This window comes from Haliaeetus albicilla, chromosome Z, assembly GCF_947461875.1.
Source record: "Haliaeetus albicilla chromosome Z, bHalAlb1.1, whole genome shotgun sequence".
Lineage (NCBI taxonomy): Eukaryota > Metazoa > Chordata > Aves > Accipitriformes > Accipitridae > Haliaeetus > Haliaeetus albicilla.
In genome coordinates, this window is record NC_091516.1 from 34588688 (window position 1) to 34611556 (window position 22869).

Genomic DNA, 22869 nt, shown 5'->3' on the forward strand with positions numbered 1-22869 from the left:
TTCAAAAGAGCTGAGTTACCAAAAATGATGAGCTCCAGATATTTATTTGGCAGCCTTACTGGGAGTCTTAAAAAATCTGAAAAAACCAAAAAAACCCCAAGGAGATGTTTGGTTCCTTTGGGGGCAAAGAAATACATAAATAAAGCTTTGAGAAACTTGGAATCTTTTACATGAAAACTCTTGAATTATGTGACTTTTTTTTTCTAAGTATGCAAATAGAGCTAGAATAGAAAAAAATTTGATCTGTCAACTTAATTAGGCCCCTTTTAAGTCAATTCACAGTCCATCTGTATTTATTCAACCTCGTTATATTGAAATTTTTCCTATAGGCCAAGATGTCCCAATGTGCGTTGTACTCTGGTACCACTTTCTGCTCTTATAGTGGTCCCTGGCACCACAGTTCCCACTGGCAGAGGGAAGATCACAGGCAGTAAAAGGAGGATAAGAGCAGCGTGAACTACAGCTCCTCCTGAAAACCTAACAACTTAGGAAGCCACAGCATAGTGTTAGGTCAAGACAGAACCATATCCAAACACTTTTTAAACCGAAGCAAACAAGTAATTTTATTTTTTTTCAGATGTTTTTGTGATAGAAAAGATGTGTTTATTAAACATATTTCTTTATATATATATATACACACACACACACACACACACACATACACACACTCCTGATCATACTACATGCATGTTACAAAGCTGGACAGCTTGTAAGGAATATTGTCTTAAACAGGAAATTAATCTCAAGCTAACATTTCTGGAAAGATATGATGTATTAAAAAATTCACTTTAGTTCAGTCTGAGTTTTAAATAAAACAGCTACTGAAGGCACATATATTCTTGTTTAAGGTATCAGTCCATTTGTGAAATTAGCAGAATGGATAACAATATTTGAATTATTTTTTTGAAATGCATCCAACTTGCTGAGCTTTGGAATGCCTGGTGCACATGGAGAAGATACCATACTGAATCTGAATACGACTTAGCTCTGCCGAGGATTCAAACTCAGCATTATTGAGGATGACTGTGTAATTGGAATTGGAATGGGGATCTCTAATAGAAACAGAAAAATAGCTTGGCTGCCTGCTGATAGGTAAAAATCAGTGAATGTAAAACAGAATTGTCATTACATACTTTTTTCCTGTTTTAAGAGATAAATTTGATGTATTTATCTAGCCAAATATTTAATTGTAAAATGTATAGAGTGTGTGTTTCATGTTTAAGGACCTTCACCTGTTGTTTTATTTATCTCCTTGCCTTCTGTCACGCAAACATTTTCTTTTAGCTGTTCTTGTATACAAGGACTTTAGGACTAAATTGAGAATTAAGACTTGTACCTTTTATTTTCAGTGCCATGTATTGCAAAAATTGCTTAAGGCTAATAATATCCATTTGAGCACCAGAGGGAAAGAAACAGCATATGGATTTAAACTGCCCAGCTATATCTACTTAACTGCAGTGTTGCAGTCAGGAGCCAAGTTGCCTTTGGCTTCCCATATAATCAATAAAGAGAAATGGATATGGTGCTTCTAATTCTCCTAGGAACTGTACCACCTTTGAGAAATCTAATCTCTATTGACTACTTGGAGTACTTCAGTGAGGTGTCTTAAGCTACTTATGAATCATACCCCATATATGCTGTGTTTCCAGTTTCCATGCAGAAAAACACCTCAATAAGCATCAGCAGTGTATACCACACCTTTAAAGGGTAAACTATACAGTGAGAGAAACATGTGCAAAGAAGGACTAACACGTGCATATATTTGGTTTGGGTGTATGAACCAACTGGCATAAAATAGGCATGCCAAGAATGCATATGTTAGATAGTCTGTTCTGATTGACCTAAACTTGCAGATTTTGTCTTTGACTATCCAATTTCCCACTGGTTTCATGAATGTTTATAAAACTCTTCTCACTTATGGGTTTTTTTATGAAATGTGTAGTTCTGCTGTTCCAGAGTTTGAATTTTGTTTTATTCTTACTATCTTATCTTATTTTTTTAAAATATCACGCTAAAATCAATCACATATTTATCATAAAGTTCAACAATTATTAGTCTGTTAATTAAAACTTTAAAAATCATAGTCCTGCTGTGTACTAGTTTTGATTATAGAAACTTTCGGTACATAATTACAGGAATTAATGGAATATGAATAATGCTATCCAAATGTTGTCATTTACCAAGATGAACCATGTAGATCCCAGTCTGTATGCACACTGTCATGCTCACATCTAGACATGACATCCATGCACACAGAATCACTTGGCTTATTTATACTATATTACAGTGACAACAAGCCTGTGAGATGCTCAGAGAAATATTCATTTTGCAAGCTCTGAGCTCCAAGCTCCATGAAGTGGATAATATAAAATAAGATACCATTGTTTGTAAGAAAGTTATGTTTTTATCAAACAGAAAAAGAATACAACTTTTCCTTACTAAAGTATACTTTCCTTCTTTTCATTTGTATTTTCAGTATAAGCAAATGCCATGTGGGGAGTTGAAAGCTTTCAGTGGAGTCTCACAAGCTGAATTCTATATGTCTTTCTGTGAGGAATATTAACTTCCAGAAGTCCATAACATTTTTACTTTGTCTTTTCATTCTTTTTAATCTCTACACTGCATTCATAGGTGTATTTGGCCCACAGACAGTGACAGAGCTCAGTGCCAGAATTATATCAGTAGACATCAGTTTGTTCCCTTGGAAGAGAATATATAAAATGCAAGCTAATATCTGCTGTTGAACTAAGCGTGTGACCTCATGCCTTGCCAACATTCCTATTTGCCAGCTCATCAAAGAAGTGGTAAAAACTAAGCAAAGATGGAAAATGTTGATGTGTCTTCACAGGGCGCAAATGATAACTAATCTTATTTTACTTTTCAAGTCAGTTACTTAAAATGTTTCAAGTCCCTGCGCAGAGTACTTTTGCTCAGACTTAAGGTGGCCTTAGTTCAATTTTGTTTCTGATAACTCCCTGAATAATTACAGTATGAGGAACTGAAGGATCTTCTCTTCCAAAAGAAAGTGTTTACACAGGGTTTTAATGTGGTTTAACAAAGCCACATTAAATCACATCTTTCTTTGAATATCCTCATGGAAATCAAACTCGAGGTAGGGCAGATATTTTCCAATATAAGCTAATACTTCAGGTGTTTGATGATTTAAAGTAATCCTTCGAGTTGTTCATTTCACAATCTGTTCTTTCTTACGTGTGATGCAAAATTACTTGTTGAAATCATCTCACAAAATGATTGAAACATTTAAAATAGAATAACAAACACAAAATGATAAATAATGAAAAACTAATAAGGAAGAATTAATATCCTGTTCTCTCATGAATAATGGCATTTGTACAAAGTAGAGCCATTGCCAAATATTTGTCTGAATACAGGAACCCACAGATTCAATGCATGGTTAGATGCTGAACTATTTACCAAAGTAAAAGGATGCCTAGATGTCCTCACAGTTACACCAAAAAAGTGGTCTTTGGTAGAACTGTAACATCTGTCTATTAAATTTTTATAACAACTGTTTTCCTTATGTCCAAGCAGTTAAATATTTTCCTTTTGTTTTCTCCCATTTCCACTTAATTTTAACTTTATCTTGCAGAATTGATATTAAATGCTGATGGGCAATTCCAGACTGTTATTTCTGAATCACTTCTTCAGTGGCTGTTTTGATATTAGATAATCTTGCAGCTAGCACATTACCTGTGGATATTTTCTTTGGATCAGTCACTCCTTAATTCAAATAACTATTTTCTGTTCATGTGGTTCTTCTACATTATCTTAGCTGCAGAAACAGTAAGCTGTAATATAGAGATAATGTCACGCTAAAGTGTATTACAGTAAACAGTAAAAAATGAGATGTACAAAGTGAACAGGAAATTATACATACATGCTGTGAATGACAGAGAGTATGAAAACTATAACCTGCTGAAGCTCTTGGTTTGGTGGGATTTTTTGTTTGTTTTGGAAGACAGTAGGTAAGAGTTTCTTCTATTTTAAAAATACAAAGTGAAAAATATTTTTATTTCTTAAGACTACATATTGAAAGAGCTGTATACTTTATCTTGGCATAAAGGCTTGAGCATTTTCATCTATAGCAATCCATTCAATATGCAGCAGTTTGAATGTGATAAGTCTATAGAGAAATGGCTGAGAAATGAGTAAAATATTAGTCGTTTGCCATAGGAATACTTCTCTACTTGATAGTACTGTATAGGAATATTTCTCTATTTTCTGGTATTGGGGTTCTTTACATCAGAAAAGATTGTTTAATTTTGGGTGGAGAAGAGTGGAAGATATACAATATAATGGAATAAAAAAACATACTGCCTAGAAACAAAATGTTCAACAGGTAGCAGAATAGCTAAACTAGCCAAAAAAAAAATACTGAAGGTACAGCTGTGGCCATGTGGGCAGAGAACTTAGACTCATGCTGGGGCCCTCTGCTACTGATTTCAAAGATGATAGATACCAGCTTTTGAACAGGGCATCCCAGTTGATTCTTTCCCAGCCTATTACTTTACTGCTGCAGCTAACAGATCACAGCTGTGTTTTAAGCACTGCCTTGAGAGGAAGTAATTTCCCTGTGAAGGCAACACCCACTTTCCAGCCCCACACCTTTCTCCTCTTGGTGGCAGAAACCATGTCAATGCTCTGCAAAAAAACCCAGAAGAATCACAGAAACAATCAGAAACATAATCAAGTTTTTCTGGGGGCTTTATATAATTCTTCTACTGCCTACTGAGAAGTGAAATGTCTTGGTACAATTTCTTATTCAGCATATGAAGTGTTAGATGCTACAGAAAACATTTAATGAGAAATGTGTAAATGGCTCTGGGAGCAAACAGTCTCCTAATTTTGAAAATACATCTTACTTTTGAACTGCAAAGAAACTTTTGCAGATAAAAGTGGGATCACTCAATGCAAGGATACAGCAGGTAAAAAAATAAGATAATTGGCTGTTTATGTGGTGAAGAATAAATAATGTAAGAAAATCAACCAGCAATATATCTTAAAAATATGGGAAAGGTAGATGAATACTCATCCAGAATGAGAAATAGTCAGGGGAAGTGTATATGCAATGAAGAGGTCAAGGGAGTTTTTAATTGTATTTATATATTTTTTGCTGAGATTCTACTAGAAGGCTCATTACAAGCAGATTCCTGAGAGCAAAGTCACAACCCATAGCAAATATTTAATTCAGGTGAATTTCAGATCATGTAGTTATTAAGATCAAGGTACAATGATAAACAGGGGTTTTCATTTTTTTAACAAGCATCTCTGCCTGCATAGATTATGAAAATAGTGATGGATGATCTGTAGGTAGTTCAGGGGCCTGTTTGTGACAAACAGCCTGATGAAAGACAGATGCATAAGGAAATACAATAGCCGTGATTTCTCTAAGGAAGGCCTGTTCCATATGGAACTTTGTTTCAGAATAACCATACTTTCAAATTGTAATTTTTGTTAAAAATAGTCACACTGCTAAAGGCATGAGTGCCCAGTGTTTTTCATCTTCATACCCATCCTGTGGCATTGTACAGTCAGAGCATTATCACCAGGAGTTGTGGGTGTACTGATACTTTACACAGTGTAACATGACAACCAAGCTGAGGTGAGGAATAGAAAATGGAGGTATACCACTGTGGATGTCTGTCTATGCACTCACTATGTGAAAGAGCCCGTTGTCTATTTACAAGTTTACTTGGATGTGGTTTTTTGTCAGTTGCATATCTGCAAATGGTGACTGACTTGTGTGCTGAAGAATGAGGTTTCGGTTTCAGGAAAGAAAAAGATAACCTCCATCTGTGCTGCTTCAGAGTTGATGGACTCAGTGGAAAGACAGAGAGAGAAAGAAGGAGAGACTGCATGCCAGAGTCAACATGGAAAAATTAGAATTCAAAGAAATGAAGACAAAACAGCCTCTGTGTAATTGACTGTCTCTCAGTGGGCGGTAATTCTGTGTGGCTCAAAACCAGTCACACTAAGGGGGTGTCTGTGTGTCATAGCTCATCCCTGATTCTCATGACTAATTAATCCCAGGTGTATTTCTACACTAATGTGATGATTTTGCTTCTAGTAAGCTGAGCTAGTTTGGATATATCTACACATTGTCCAGTTCAATTATGCTGAATTGCATCATGATTTCTCTGTTTCTTCTGGAACAAAAACCTACACGTATTTTGCTACACTGACTTTCATTATGAATCCATGAACTACAATCTGTGGAGATGTTGTTGGCTGTGTTTCATAAAACAGCACTCAAACAAAACCCCAAAGTTTAGCTGTCTGTTCAAATTATTTAAAAAATCTGAACTAAACATGTTTAAAGATGTTCTGAAAATATAGTTCTGTCCCCTGTTTCTGAGGTGACACTGTATACACAAGAATCATCAATACCCAGAAAAGTGAAGTTTTCCACATTAAGGTTGTAATTCTTGCTGAAGGTAACACGTTACTATAATAAGAATTAGCAGACAAGATGTATAACTGTCAGGTGTCTTGATTAGTATTTTGCTTTCATCTTTAACAGTAATATTGGTAGTCACCAGTATTCAGTATAGTGGTACCTCTTTTCCACTGTATTGAAAGTACAAAATTTCTCTGCCATATTTACAATCAAACTGCCTTAGGAAGTTTTTCAAAGGATCATAAAGTAAGCTAATGGTTCCTTTGTTTTTCATTGCTGCCCCACCAGGCTCCCTATCATACCTATTTTCTTCCACACAGGCAAATTCTTTATCTGTAAGCATTTATTTTAGTTTTGTAAAACTGCATGTTTGCTTCTATACGAGCAATATGTAACACAAATAATTGACCATCAAACTGCTTAAACATTAATCATTTCTATGATTCACACCTGAAAAGTAAATGATGACAGTGTATCTGTTTTCAGCCATAATCCAGATTTTATCTGTCTATAGCACAAAATGGGATGATGCATACAGTACAAACACAGATCTTGAGATTAGCTCTAAGTTTCTACTTTGGAGATGAAATGCCTCTCTAGGCTGTCTCAGATATCCAGGTTATTATGAACATCATTACAATACGATCTTTCTGCTTACCTTCTTTGGGTACTTTGACCAGTGGCAACAACAGTTATTGAAACATTCAAGAGCCAAACAAGTCAGTACTATCCACACAGCTGAAACTTCTTTTAAGTGAATGAAACAGCAGTTCACATCCAGAAGTCTACGTTTCTTACCTGTTGTTTCAAGCTGATGTAAAATCTGCATGACATTTGTTCATTTGTTTATAATTGGTAAATTAGTTTTGTAACCCTGAACACAAGAGATTTCTTAGTAAGAATTTTGATTCTGGAGCAGTCACTCACATCTATCAGACAAAATTATTGACTTTCAAAACTGCCTGACCACCAAAAATGCTATATTTTCCTCTGTTTTTTTCAAGTAAGATTAAATGTTTGTGTTCAAACTGGCATTGGCCACCTGCAAATTTGGAAGGCTTGTCAATGTCACTTAGAAAGGTAACTTGAAGGCATGACTGTTGCTTCCAAGGGAGACAGCTGTAGAAGGGGAAAGCAGAAAAGCCATTGCAAAGAATTAATGCCCTAACCTCATCAATTAAAAGGTGCCTTTGGCAATGTATCTTTTCTGTGGCTGCTATACAGACAACAGAAGGATACTGCCTTGAAGCAAACTGACATTTAGCCTCAGTTTTTACAGCTATGGGGTTGATGTTCTTGTTCAGGAAACAAAGCAGAAAAGGTCCTGGCTGGGTTTTCTGAAAGTGCTCCACAACTGATAAGTGCATCACTTTCTCTGACCATGCTTTTCAAGCATTCATAGCACACACAAATGACCAGACCAGACCAAAATGTTTCCATTTTTTTTCACTGGAAAAAGCAGAATAACAGCCAAACCTACCTTCTCTGATGTCAAGAAGAAGGTTAGTTTAAAGAAAGATGTAACCAGCATTTACTGTTTCATAATTTTAATATCTCTTATGACACAAATGTTAATTTTCAACCTTCTTTTGTAGTTTTATAATGCAAATTCTTGGATTCAAGTCTAATCTTTCAGTTAACGGAAAGATTAATACTTGTAGTATTTCTATGTTAATCTACATTAGTCCCAGAGTCATGCAAATTAAACAAAAAGGACAAAAGGTTCTAACTTAGTGCTTAGCACAGAGGAAAAAAGTATTTAAAAGTAAACAGTTAAATAGCATCTAATAAATTATAAAAGATGATAGTTATATATATATATGTTTATAAAAATCATATTTGTTTCAATTTATCTGCCATCCTGCACAGCTTTAAAGACATGCTCAGGAAACAGTTTAGTAGTAGGTATATATTGGTATTACGTCATTGGTAGAATCAAACATTCACTCTTAATACCATTTATTTTGATAGTGTTCTAAAAAAAGTGTCTCAGTCTTGATACAGAGAAAATCTTTCAAAATCAATAACTTGGCAAGGCTTCAGCTGCAGACCTTAATTTTCTGTACTGTGTAAGCTGGTCACAGAAGCTAACTACTGATGAAGTCTCATAGCATGATGACTCATATCCGTTAAGATTTAATAAGGGAGGCACAGGTGCTGTGGGTTTAGACCTAGAGTTCGGAGTTATGATCGCATGTGTATCCGAGAAGCTCTTGGCTGGTGAGCTACAGCACAGAAAGAAATGTGGTTATCTGGAAAATTTTTCACTTTAAAAGCATGCTTGACTGACTGCAATTCACCTCCCAATATCTAACTGCAAATAGGGCAGGAGAGCTGAGATATGGAACTTTACAAGCTCTTGGAACAAAAAGAAAATGGGGATGGGAAAATGTACAAGGTGAAAGAGACAGTGTTAAGGAATTCTATGGTTTGCACCATAGAAGCATATAAGACTGTTGTCCACTCTCTTGTACTGTAAAAGATGAATGGCCTTTCATTGATGCCAGTGATGCTGAAATATAAGTTATGTAATTCTGTTTTGGACACATGAACATGTCCATAAAAAAAAAGCTGATTGTTGCCATTCAGCATTTTGGTGTGACTAAGAATAACAAGAATTATTTCAAGCACAAGCCATTGACCACTGACAGATTTATTGCATCTGTGATTCCATATAGATGTGAAACTTGATGCCACAACTTGATGTTTTCCTTATTTCCAGCTCTGGGACAAGAGGACTGAAAGCTTTTAGATTGTGTGGGATCGAGTGGGCTGGGAAACCAGAAACTGAGACTTTTAGCACATTTTGGACTGCCTGACTCTGGTTTCCCAATCCAGGACCGGGTAAAGTGACAGCGAGATAGCCCAGGTGTTCCTACACCATGGAGGTCCCACCCCAAAGCCCCTGTGGTGTGACTGCCTGAGTTCCCTACCCATATGGAGGCTCAGCTGGTGCCTGAGCCCCTCCCTGTGTACCACTCTGAAAGACCAAGGGATGTCGCATTCTGAACAGGAGAAGCCTGTTCTGAAAACGAGGGAGCAAAATAGCTTTTCCCCTCTCTGCATCTTGGCAGAGCAACCCTTAGGCCCGGACAGGCCTATGTGGTTTGGCTCCCCATAAAGCAGTCTCCTTTAGGCCCCCATGTGGGTGACGAAAGGGACTGACCACCTGCTTCCTTCAAGTGCATCTACAGGTGAGGCAAGATGTGGAGACCTTTTTTGCTGTGGAGTTTCTGTCTTTGGCAGTGGCTGGCATGAGATGACGCTCACCCATGAGTGGCGAAGGTCAGCAGCCATCATTCAAAGAGAAGTGGTGCATAGCTGTGAAATCAAGGTAAGTTTTTTAGCTTTTCATGAGGCTTGTTGACTAAAGCAGCTTCCCCCTTTTGAGATTAACATTTACATATCCATCTGTCTGTGACAAACTTCAACTCAATCTATCAGCAAATTCAAGTTGTTGTCACCCAAGGAAAGAAAAAAAAGAAAGAAGGAAAAGAAGAAAAGAAAATACATGGCTTACTGTCAAAAAGGTAAATATATCACACTATTTGAACGTGCTACTATTTGTAACTTGTCAGTAATGTTGACATTAGAACTCATTGTTTATGACTGAAGCAAAAACATTAGCATGTTTTGTGCTAATATTCATGAAAGAAGTGTTTCTTTAATTGAAATTTGGGGTAGTATTGACAATTAAGCTTTTTATAAAGATAATTTCTTTATAATTTTTGTGTAATTTTTTCAAAACTTATTGAAAAGTGTTATATAGGAAATACTATTGTTGTATAGGAAATAGTAGGTTTCAGTTATCTTTCACTACTTTGAACAACTAGAAGAGGAATTTTTAAAGAAAAGCTCAGTCTTAGCCCACTGAGAACTTTTCCTTACTGTAAAGCAAATATGCTTACTTAGTAAAACTGACAGTATCTTAAAGCTTTATTCTTTCAGTCATTATTAAAGCAAGGTAAACTTTCATATCTACTTTTTCTGTGTCTTTAGTCATGACCTTGGTCATTGTATGAAGCTTGGCTTGAATTTTGGGCACATGCTGAGAACACACTTTCATAAAAAGTGGTATTTAAAGGATACTTACATGTTTCCTTTAAAAACAACATAAGGTTATGAAATGTGATTGTTAGGAAATGACATACAAGATGCCTGTGAATAGCAATAATTTTATTGTTACTGTCATTCTGCAGAAAGAAATATTCATTCTGTCCTTATGAATTTATTTACATGTGAAGTGGAGAACATAGGTAATGTGTTTAACCCTCTAAAAAATATTAAGTTAAAAGCTTTCTTTTAAGTTGGCCAACAGATATCAAATATGCGTCTAAACACTGGAAAACTATATTGGTAAATTTGTTCTGTTTATTATCAACATGCCAAGAAATCAAGGATCTGTTTTATGTACAAAATCTGACTGAGGATGATGAACTAGAAGGAAAATCCAAGCCAGAAAATGTCTGAGGGTTACTACAGTCCTGTTTATGATTGCCAGCCATGTCTGGAAATAACAGAACAACATAAATACGGCACTTCTGTAACTCTGCCAGGTTCAGAATGCTTTATGTGACACTTTATCAGCTATTTCTATACATCCATGTCCACACCTGGGCTCAGTGAAACCAGTCTGAGCAACCCAAGTTGTGGTCATGCTGATATTCATGAGCTAGATCCAATCTGTGTCTAGTTCTTCCTGAATGAACAAAATCTAAATTTAGTTTGAGATGTGTGTACCAGGAAAAAATGGGACAATACTGGTCAACTCCAAAAGTGGGAACCTCAGCAAAGAAAGAATTTTGCTTTCCTTGTAGGCATTGTTGCAAGGATGGCAAACTTCCTGAAGTAGGTTGTTAAGACAGCTTTGTGGAGCTTTGCAAGAGTCTTCTTTCAAGGATGAATGATGTGGAAGTGAAAAGGACAGAGATCCTTGTTTTAGAATGAGTAAATGGCCAGAGGAATCCTAGTTACTTGGAAATAGATCTTGATAATTAGCTCGGAAATAGCCTGTGAAGTGCATACCAGCAGCTTATGATGAATAAGATAGAGAAAAGACAACTAATAATACTTGCAAAAAGAAAGGCAACCTGAAAAACTGCTGAACTTGGAAAAGAATAATTGTAGGAAGGCTTTTTGTGCTGGTGCTTACTGGTAGAAAATTAATCTCTGTACCACAACTTTATATTCTCTGATTCTGACAAGTGCAGGTTTTGTTTTCCTTTCTTTTTGCTTTTTTTACTGCCCTTTTTAAAAGGCAGTGCACAACTGATATGAATTTATTGACTATTATCTTTTATTCTGTATTTCATAAGCAATCATCAGCAAATCTGTTTTAGAATCCAAAAGTCTCCACAGTTGCATTCTCTCCTCTTTAGCATCCTAGACATATTGCACATTTGAGGATCTGGTTGCAGTTGTCAAAATAAAAAGCAAGAAGTGGGAGAGAGAAATATGTAACACCAGAACACCCACTCTACTCTGTATCAGGGTTCCTATCGAACAGACAGAACTCTTTGTCAAAGGATCCTTTGGTTTATATAGTATTAGTGAATATTTGTGATAAAACACTCCTATTCATGCAGTGAAAATATATTACAAGTATTATGATTAGGGCAAACAAGACTAGTATTTTCCACTTCTAGCTGGGACTCTCTGTGTACTTTTTGAGGTCTGAAGGATAAAAATTAATTAGCTAAGTAAACTTATCAAGATACTGTTATTTTATAGCTGTCTTGGAATATAGTCACGAGCAAATTATGATCCAAAACCTAGAGAAACATTAAGAGGCAGGAAGACAAATTCAAAAAGGAAATTGACTTATCAATACAAGGTAGTGGTAGAACTGGAAAAGGATCCACACTTCATTCCTTGTCCAATGATCATATCGCCTGAATTTATTGCTTCAGCAGGTTAATTGCAAAAATGACCATGAGACTCTCTGAATCTTAAATACTGCAGAGTCCTTCATTTGCCTAGAAAGTCAGTTTTGATTCTTGGAGCCAGGTTGACATTTTGACTGCCTTTCAGTGAAAACACGGTTCTGTGTCCTGAATGTAGAATAGCTTTATAGCTAAGATGAATTGTTGCTAAACTGTACAGCTATCCTTTAAGTGTCAGAGAAACTTGTAATTTTCTGCAGTGTAGCAACGATTGTGCAGCTGAATTGCTGCAGCTTCATTTTTTACTTACTCATATGATGTATTTAAGAAGGCATAGAGTCTACATGTATTCTACAGACTTATGTGTTTTCCTGTCTCTATGTTCCAATAAAGCTAGAGAATGTTTAAATCCAGCAACTGAGGTCACAGATGTGTGTTTCAAGTTCACTTGTCTAATGCCTCCATGGAACTATATTCTACAGTATAAGTCAGTAATGGAAGATTTATAGAAATTAAGTGAGATTATAAGAAAACCTAGGTACAAAGTAATGTATCAAGAAAAAAAAAAGAAAAAAATTAGTAAGCCATTAACTATGCAATTGCATTCATGTTACTATGTTATAATTGTGAGGAACATTCTAGGAATTCCATTACCATTTAATACAATAGCCTATATCAATTTAATTAGATATCATTTAGCCTACAGACATCCACTATTAAAAATTCTCACCTTAATAATTCTATTTTGCTATTATTCATTGAATTAATCCACATTTAAGCTTGTGTATCACTGAGATGTAAAGCTAGTCATTTGACTCTTTATGACCAAAGTTTAAAAAATAAATAAATAAAAATGATTGCTTATATGAGTGATTGCATGAACTGTACATTTTGTTGAATGCTTTCCCTGTTTGTATTTCTGCTTGAGTATATTTGGGTTTATTTTACACAACACTTTGTTTGTATGACATGACACATAGATGTAAATTTAATTGTAGATTTTAGTATCTTAAATTAAAAAATGAATTAATGGTATAGTGCAATGGCATTCTTACAAATATTAAAAACCCCTAATTAATCAAAAAAAGATCTTGCAGAAAACACCCAAGCATATTTATTAAACACCAGTTATTACACAAAAACATATGTCTACGTTATTCTGGGCATCTCTTAAGTTATACTAGACACTTTAAATTACATTCACCATATCAATGGAAAAATTTGATATCATCTGTGATGTATTCAGCAGTGGCATTGTGGGGTTTTAAATGCTCAGCAAGCTCAAAGTTCACTGAAAGCCTTTTCCATCACTTGTTCCTATGAATCGACATTGTCAGGCCAGAACAAACTGTTGTGAACTAGTTCATATATTCACACCTCCACTCCTCAGCCATTCTCAGAAGTGCCCTTGATCCAAGGTGCCATTGCTGACCTTGACTCTGTTTTTCCCTAAGGTACATGATACATGTAACATAAATAATCCTAGAAGTAAAATACCCCAAGGGTAGATAAATGGGAGCAATAACCAAAGCAACACATACTCTGTCATGCAACAAGTCAGCAAGTTTCTGCATGTACTTTTGAAGTTTTCTGTCCTCTGTATGACTTCGTTTGGAGGTATTTGCCAATATTTAAGTTAAACTTGCTGGATAACTTAGATCCTACAGCTCGAAGTAACACACTTTACTCAAGCTGTATAAAGTATAAATCATATTTACATACATGGACTGTCTTGATTAGCATCTTAGCTTGATCAAAAATTTGCAGCATCCAGATTATGACTGAATTGGCCATCCACACTGAAATACTAGGAATATATATAAAAAAAAAATTGTCTTATAAACAGAACATGTATCTTCTCTTCATCTTTCTTTGGCTCAGATTGTCAGTTATTTAGATATTCAGGTTTCACACTTCCATGGAAACCAATATATCTGAGAAGCTGGACCATTGTTAGGACTCCAATGTAGGAGTTGATAGCATAAACAATATTTCATGATACTAATGCACAGTATAAATTTCCTTTACTCACTTGAGTAAATGTATACTCGACCTTGAGAATGAGAGAAAATTACAAAGGTTATTTGATTTCCAGTGGCCCCAGAAGACAATATAAAGAAATATCAGTCTTACTGTAGGTACAATCATGATGTGTTCTTGCTCTTTCTAAACTATGTGTACACTTCCACACCACAACATTATATCAGTAATTTTTCTGCTGTACTCCTTGTCACATCCCAAAGTTGGAGCAACTCAGGTTTGTGGATTTTCTTTGTCAGAATTAAGGTGAAATGACACCAGGGGAGTTCAAACTACAATCAACATTTATTCAACCTAGCTACCCTTGCCCAAGTACACGTGAACTTATCAATATGAACCTTGCAACATGTCATTAAGCTGCTGTTTGAGAAGAGGAGGGAAATATAGAAAAATGAAATGGAAAAAGGAACATGAAACTGTGTCAGAAGGAGAGCCCTCCCGTTGAGTCATGAGGTTCAGAGCAGACCCCCTTGCTTTCTGGACTCCTTCTCAAAGAGGAGCTCAGGGGTGGCTAGATCCACTCCTAGTCTCAGACTTGGTCAACGGTTTATGTTTAACAGGATGAGGTGTAGGGACTGTGGAAAAGAGAGAAGGAAAATAGGGAGAGAGAGAATGAGAGAAAGGAAGAAAGAATGAAAGAAAGAGAGAAGAGAAGGGTTTCACCAGTCCTGGGTCCAGCGTTGGTCTAGCCAGCGTAGAGATCCAGTTCCGGAGGACGCGCACTGAGGAATCGTTCTCTCTTCTTTTATAGTGTGTTGGTTGATGATCTCAACATGTGCAGTTCCCACACCTGGGATTCACTGGAATCGGTCAGTGAACTTTGGGGGGCGGGGGTGTTCATTGTGGAGTTGCCTCTCTTTTCCTGCTGGCATGACCGCCTAAGATAGAAGAACACTCCTAACTTCTGTGGGGCCTTCTTCCTCCAGGAAGACATGAATTGTGTTCTTTCTCCTGGTCACTTAAGATAAGGAATTGGGGCTTTGGAGAAGTGTGTTCCCATGCTCCGTGGGGCCCTCTCCTCTGGCCACACTGTCCTGTTCACAAAACTCCAGCATTTTTACAGAGGCCTTTTTCTCCAGCAAAGCTCTTTAATGGATGTTTGAGACATTGAATTTGTCAGACCGTCACACTCCTTAAGTCAGCTTTAGCAATCTTCAACTTTAAAACTTAGCATCCCACAGCTTCTAGCTCACAATTTTGTAATATAATCAGAGTATTATAAATGGTTCTTGTTTTATGCACAACAAATCTTTTCAATCACCCCATACGTCAGTGAAGCCTACATAGCTTGAATGGTACACATATCAGAGCTGGAGAACTGCTGTCACAGCAGATGTTAAGATACAGCTTTCAGATCCCCATTTTTCTCTACTTGTTTATGAAGACACCAGCTTTCAAACCAGAAAAAGTTTTGTTTGTTTTTTTTTTTCCCTACTGTTTTTTTGATTATGCCCTGGATGAACAAACTTGACAACATAGCTTTTGCTGTAATTTCCTGCATTTAATCACCTTCTTCTGGAAAGGAATAAGTAAAAGAATTGCATAGAAGTGTGTTAGAAGTTTCACTTTTCTTTAACCATTCAGATACTTTTCCTATAGGTGTTAAAAATTTTGCTTTAAGTTATGAGATTTCATTACAAGAAACTTGCAGATTATATTTGTGGAAAAAAAAATTTAAAAAAAGTCTTGGGAAATTTCAATTACTAGGCCCTACATATTAAAAACACTCTTATGTGAAAGAGGGATCAGTGCAGGAAAACTGGAGGGCCGCAAGGCTTGTTGATATGTAATTCTCATCAGAATTTGGATGCAAGCATTTTAAATGAGGTAGCAAAATCAACATTGAAATTGCTGGGGAATAAAATGAGGAAATTAGGATATTAAGAACCTTTAATAACATAATTCTTATTTAGGGATTGAGAATAAATGCTTTTAAAGTGATTATGAACTTGTATGACCTACAGCAGAAGGGAGAGAGGAAAAAACACCATAGAGTTAATTGCTCATATTTACAGGCTACACTGGAATTTTTAGAATTTTTTTAACAAACGTATCTGTCCTGCCTGCTAATTTTCTTTCAGTTAATCTGGTTTTTTTTTCTCCAACTTAGTATATGAAGGTGGCAATACAAATACTTACAAGAAGTTTAATATTGAACATAACTACCTAGCTGAATTTTGCTATGACCAATACAGTGAGGTAACCTGAATAATCCCCCAAATTTTGTATAAAATACTTTGGAGCAAGTGTAGTGGTCTTGTGTCTACAAATTGCTGTAGAAGAGTGGATTTTTAAAAACATAGTCATAGATGACCAAAGGAAAAGAAATATATGTTAGTACTTAAAAAGAAGTTTTTCTTGGCAAATCCAATTATTTAGATTTTAGATTATAGGAAGCTGTCAGTTTCTCACTTTAATTCATAGATATTTCTGGTCTTCATAGATTTAATGTAATGCAATGACATATAGGCATATAGTTCCTTCAGCTTTGACATTGGTCTAACAAAAGTCTGGAATGGTTTGGATGTTCTGAGATCTTTTAAGGGATCTATTAATAGACCTTCCTTGACCCTTGTCCTGGTTTCAGCTGGGATAGAGTCAATTGTCTTCCTAGTAGCTGGTACAGTGCTGTGTTTTGAGCTCAGTATGCGAAGAATGTTGATAACACTGAAGTTTTCAGTTGTTGCAAAGTAGTGTTTAGTCTAAAGTCAAGGATTTTTCAGCTTCTCATGCCCAGCCAGCAAGAAAGCTGGAGGGACACAAGAAGTTGGCACAGGACGCAGCCAGGGCAGCTGACCCAAAGTGGCCAATGGGGTATTCCATACCATGGGATGCCACATCTAGTATACAAACTGGGGGGAGTGGAGGTGGAGGGATCACCACCAGGGGACTAACTGGGCGTCAGTCGGCAAGTGGTGAGCAATTGCATTGTGCATGATTTGTACATTCCAATCCTTTTATTATTGCTGTTGTCATTTTATTAGTGTTATCATTATCATTATTAGTTTCTTCTTTTCTGTTCTATTAAACCATTCTTATCTCAACCCACAAGTTTTATGTCTTTTCCGATTTTCTCCCCCATCCCACTGGGGGGGGAGGGGATTGAGTGAGCGGCTGCGTGGTGCTCAGTTGCTGGCTGGGGTTAAACCAAGACACCCTTTATCTAACATTCTTAGCTATTCTGTATCTTGGAGGATAATGCAGTTAAGGATACTATGTCCATATTTCTTTCGTGTGTATGCTAGGAAGGTTAGTAGTGTAAATTACTAAATTAAATTGATTGTCTTTTATCTTTGTCTTTATTAATAATGGGTATTATGCTGCCTTCAGTCCCATTTAAAGAAGGAACAGTTTTGCAGTGAAAAATAACATATGACATGAATTGTCAGAAAAATATGAATGTTTCATTTTGCATCATAGATCTGCAAAAAGGGTAATCAATGAGTTAGGCTTTATTAATGATTTTTTTTGAAAGCCTAACAAGTATTTATGTCAATCTGCAAAAATAAGGAAAAATTCACTACTGAAAGAGTAACAAACATTTAAATAAAAGCCAGCTTGTATGTAAGTCATACAAAGAAGTCATTTAAGTTTACGTTTTTCCATACATGCTTTTAAATTACTGATACTTCCTTGAACATAATGAAAAAGAGTGTTAAATTCCCCCATATTTGTTTCTGTAGAAGTCATGTTTAACTAGTGAGTTACTGAGAAGAAGGGGCTACCAAAATAAGTTCTTTATCTTGAAAAAAAAGTCATGGAGAGAGCAACTTTACCATGGTACTATTTTTTTAGTGCAGAAACAGATGGATTTTGAACATATATATTCTGGATGACATAGCATGTTAGCAGTAGGAAGTTGGAAGCTCTATGCCTGAGAAATATTTCTTTCCTTATATGTTCCTCTAAAGATGGACATTTGTGTGTTGTCATTTAACTCTTCTGTCTATAATCTGTCTGTCTTGCAGCATACATGGAAGTAAGCATTGGGTGTGTAAAAGATTTTCTAAAAGCAAATAAGTGGTTTGATCTGTGAGTTGAAGTACTGACAATCAAAAGATCTATTGATTTTTTTTTTTAAATACATTTGCTTTACTGACAACAATAAAATTTTCAGATATTGAGCAACTTCTTTGCTTTAGCTATCAAATTGAAAGTGGTTGTCTTGTATGTACTTTGTGGTGTGTAGCTGACTTGGATTACTTCAGAAGGATGGTCAGAACAGGTAAAGGCAGTCTTAAGGACCTAGATCTGCAAAGACCCCTAAAACTCAAGCAATCCTAGCAGCTCTGCATCTTGCAATTTTATTGCTGTGTTACACAGTCCTTAATTTTTTCTTTCAGGTCCAGAAAACCTGCATTTATATAAAGATCTGATTTTTATTAAAAATAGAGTTGCCAATCTCTTAGTACTCTGGCAAAAACTCGTGAAAAAGACTGAGTAAATTGTTAAAGCGGAAAAGTAGAGGGTGAACTAAAAAAAAAATTGAGTTTATTTCAACATTTCATGTACATTTTAAGCCCATGACATGTTTTTTTGTAATGTGATTTACACTTTTAAAACATGGTTGTGAAGAAACCTCTGTCTTCCCTCTTGACTCAAACTGCAAAGCTGTCTCTGGTGCATGAACTGGATTCTGCTTGGATGAAACGAAACTTTAAACTCCAAGAACAGTAGTTTTACTAATAGCTGATGATTCCATATACATGTTCTCTGGCAGGAGCAGGTACATAGACTACTTTTGCTTGTCTTCCACAAGTCTGGTGACCCTTGACCATATGGGCAAAACACCAATGTCCAGGTAAACAGAAACAGACTTCTTTCTACACTTACTCAACTGTAGATAAAAATAGTTAACCCTGATCTCCTTACAGACAATGATTAAAGATATAAATTCATAATTTCTATTGTTCTGTCAGTAGAAGAAGGAGAGGGGGAGGAAGGGGAAAACACTTCTGAGTTAGAACTGCAGAACCTCCCCATTCAAAATAATAATGAAGATTAAATTTCTTCAAAAAATTAACAAAAAAAATCAATAAAAATTAGGATGTGAATGGCTGAAATAGAAGTAAATACCTCATTTATAATAGCCCTCTTTAGCCAGAACTAAAAGCACTTTTTTTTCCTAACGCAATAAAATTCTTCAAGAAATGCAAGAGATGTTAGTAAGGCAACTTTTCCTGTTCCGATTGCATATGCAACAATAGTGCAAACAGTAATCAATGAGCCATGAAAGTAATTTTTTCTAGTAGTTTTAGACTTAATGGGAAGCAGATGCAGTGATAAATTGAAATACACCGCAAAATCTATGATGCTACTGAGAGCAACTCTAAAATGAAATCCTTGCTTCTGTGAAAAAAACCTACACAAGCTCTTGTTCCTTAACCTTACCTACAACTATTTTTTTTCTATGTACATTTACAGAGAAGATGGTATGTTATGCTCTTGAAAGTGATACAATTAGACATGAGGCAAGTCACAATAGAAAACTGCTCAAACACTAAAACTGTAGAAAACTTTTGTAATGCTGAAGGATGGACAGATTTGTGAGTCTGAGTTAAAAATCGCTAAGCCTAATTGAAAATCTTTCCAAAGGGTGTTGTAAATTCCATGGTGGGTTTTTTTTTTTTTCTTTTAAGGAAAATGGGCACAGAAAATATTCCATGTGTATCTCTAAAAGCTACTCTGATTCAGAGTTGAGTATGGTTGTTTTCTATTTTCAGCATGCTATAGGGACTTATCTACCTCTACCTTTATTAATCAAATGCTCTACATTGTGACAAATACTTTTTTTTTTTTTTTTTGATAGGCCTGCATTTGTTGTTCCTCTGGAGCTAGCCTGCATAGCCTTATGTAATATTTCCAAGGAAGACATTGCTGAGAGGTGGGAAAGAAGTATGTGAGATACCATAGCAGGCAGATGTCTCCTAAAAGCATTGGTCCTTTAAGAAAGAACAGACAATGTATATTAGAGTAGTAATATCTAAAAATAAAATGCCCTTTGCACATGAAGTGTTGTGGAATTCATTGATTGTGAACCTCAGGGTTCACAATTAAACTTACTAAACAGGAATATGTTTGGACTCTCCCATATATTCGTCACTAGTGTAAACCAAAATTAAACCACAGATTTGTTTCTGGCACTTCAGAGTGGTTGCTCCAGTGCTGTGCAGTAGCAAGCCTTTCTCAAAAGTAAACTTAAGAAATTAATTACAGAGTAAATTATTATTGCACAATAGTTAGCTTTGTTAAACCCACAACATAGTTGAGACTGCCTGAAACAATTTGAGATAAGGCTATACAAATGCAATTTGTTTGTAAATTGTATAATGAAAACAAAAATAAATTATCCAGACATTGGATTTGGTACTATATATACCAAATCATATATATATTCACCATACATATATGTGCTTTTCTTTTTCCCTTGCAACATATATATGTATACACATATCTATAACTATATCTATATATATCTTTTCTTTTTAAATGGTAACTTAACTTACCTTGGTAACTAAGCCCAGTCCTTCAGACATGTCTGTAAAAGTTCTATTTTCTGCATGGGAAAGCAATACTGTTTGTAGAATAGAGAAGTATGAAAATATTTTCCTTGTCTTCTGTATCTGCCTGTGGCTACCATTAAGAATGTCAAATGCAAAAACATCCATGAAGACTTTGTAAGAAACTCCCACTGGACAAGGAAAAGATCCAGGGTTTGGCTTAGCTCAGCCAAACAAACCCATCAAATCTGAATGCTCTCCTGAATTACTTATTTGGATTTAACCCTTTCTTCATTCATATGACATTATGATTTTCTTCTAAATAACCTTATGCAATCAAACATCTGTTTTTATAATAGTAGCTGCCAGATGAGGACTTCATTTAGTCATTCTTGGGAAATCATAGAGTTATTATCGGGAAATCATAGAGATCCTGAATTGAAAATTCAAAAGTCACTGGAAAAAATCGAATTGCTTAAAAAATGAAAAACCAGAAGATGACTGTTGTTCATAGAAAGAATTTGTTTGTCTTTCCTTTCTTCCATGGCTAAAGAAGTTGAAGTAGTCTTACATGCACTCTATTTTTTTCCATGATTCACAGACCAACTCACATTTCAACAGAAAACATACTTAATAAAATGGCCACTTTTTCAAAGTCCTTCCCTGGTTGGTAGAAAGTTAAACATTGTAAAAAGAAACCTCATTGCATAAACAAGATAAATTCCATAGAGAGAAGTCAGTCCCCATATGAAAGAAAAATGGAAATATGAACCACTTTCTTTTGTGTATTTTGTATTTAGGAATTTTTATTAGACACTGACTTTATGAAACACTTGTCTGGAGCACATACCTTAGAAGACAGACCAAGAGAAAAATGCTATTGAGTTTACTATTGGTTCTTGCTTCACTTATCAGACACTCTTATCACTCTGTTAGCTCACTGTTTTACTGATGATGCTTTTTTTAAAGAAACAAAACGCCTTGGCATATAATCTGGAAGACTGGGTTTTACTACAGACAGGCTGTTTATTTCACTAGCTGTACTTGAAAGAATGTATTCTTCCTGGCAACTCACTTTTCCTTTTTTTTTTTTCTTTTTTTAATTTATTTTATTCTGAGACTCCCATATGGAGTGTGTAGAATAGAATTTTATCCAGATGTAACGTGCTTTTTGAATAACAAGGTAGCAGACTAAAAGAATGAAAATGGTTCTTCTGGTATAGAAAGCACTATTCCTGTTTTTAGGCCACTTTTGGAAAATTGTTCCACAATTTTAGGTTATCCAATTTGATATAAATTAGAACTTCAAAAGTGAGACATTTAGAATGAAGGCATTTATAAACTGATTAATCAAGAAATAGGATTTTAATGAAGCATGATTGTTGGTATTAGATAAGAACAATTTATTAAGGCATAGAGAGCATGTCTATCATGGGACAGAAGTATGTCAGGCTTTATTTAACACTTTATCACCAGACATTAACTCAAAAACATCCTCACAATTTACCGGCATTTAATTTACACCAGAGTTTGATATTGATGAAAGTGTCTCACACTTAGATGAACTGGTGATATCCCGAGTGTTTGGGTACCTGATATTTGTCTTATGCCTAGACTGTGATAACACTGTCTGTATTTATATAGATCAGATATAAATACCATAAAGAAATCTAAAAACCCCCATACATTAGTAACTTGTAAAGCTCCTAATTGGATAGAAAACCTTTTCAGGGTACTCTTACCTGGCTGTCCAGAGGAGAAAGCATGAGAGAACTGATGTCTCTCAGTTCTTGCATTGTCACAGCTTTTAGTTTCAAAGGTGTGTCAAAAGCTCATGGACCACTATGGTCAAACGTCACTCCACTGTTTCTCTGAGACAAGCTTAGGATCTATGAAGAGTGGAGTATGTGGCAGTGCAGTGTAACTAAACCTCAGGACTGCAAGTCCTGTTCTGGGACCAGCACTGATGCCACAGTGATTACAGGATTTTTGCCTGTGAAAATACAACATAAATTCAGTTCATTTTGGA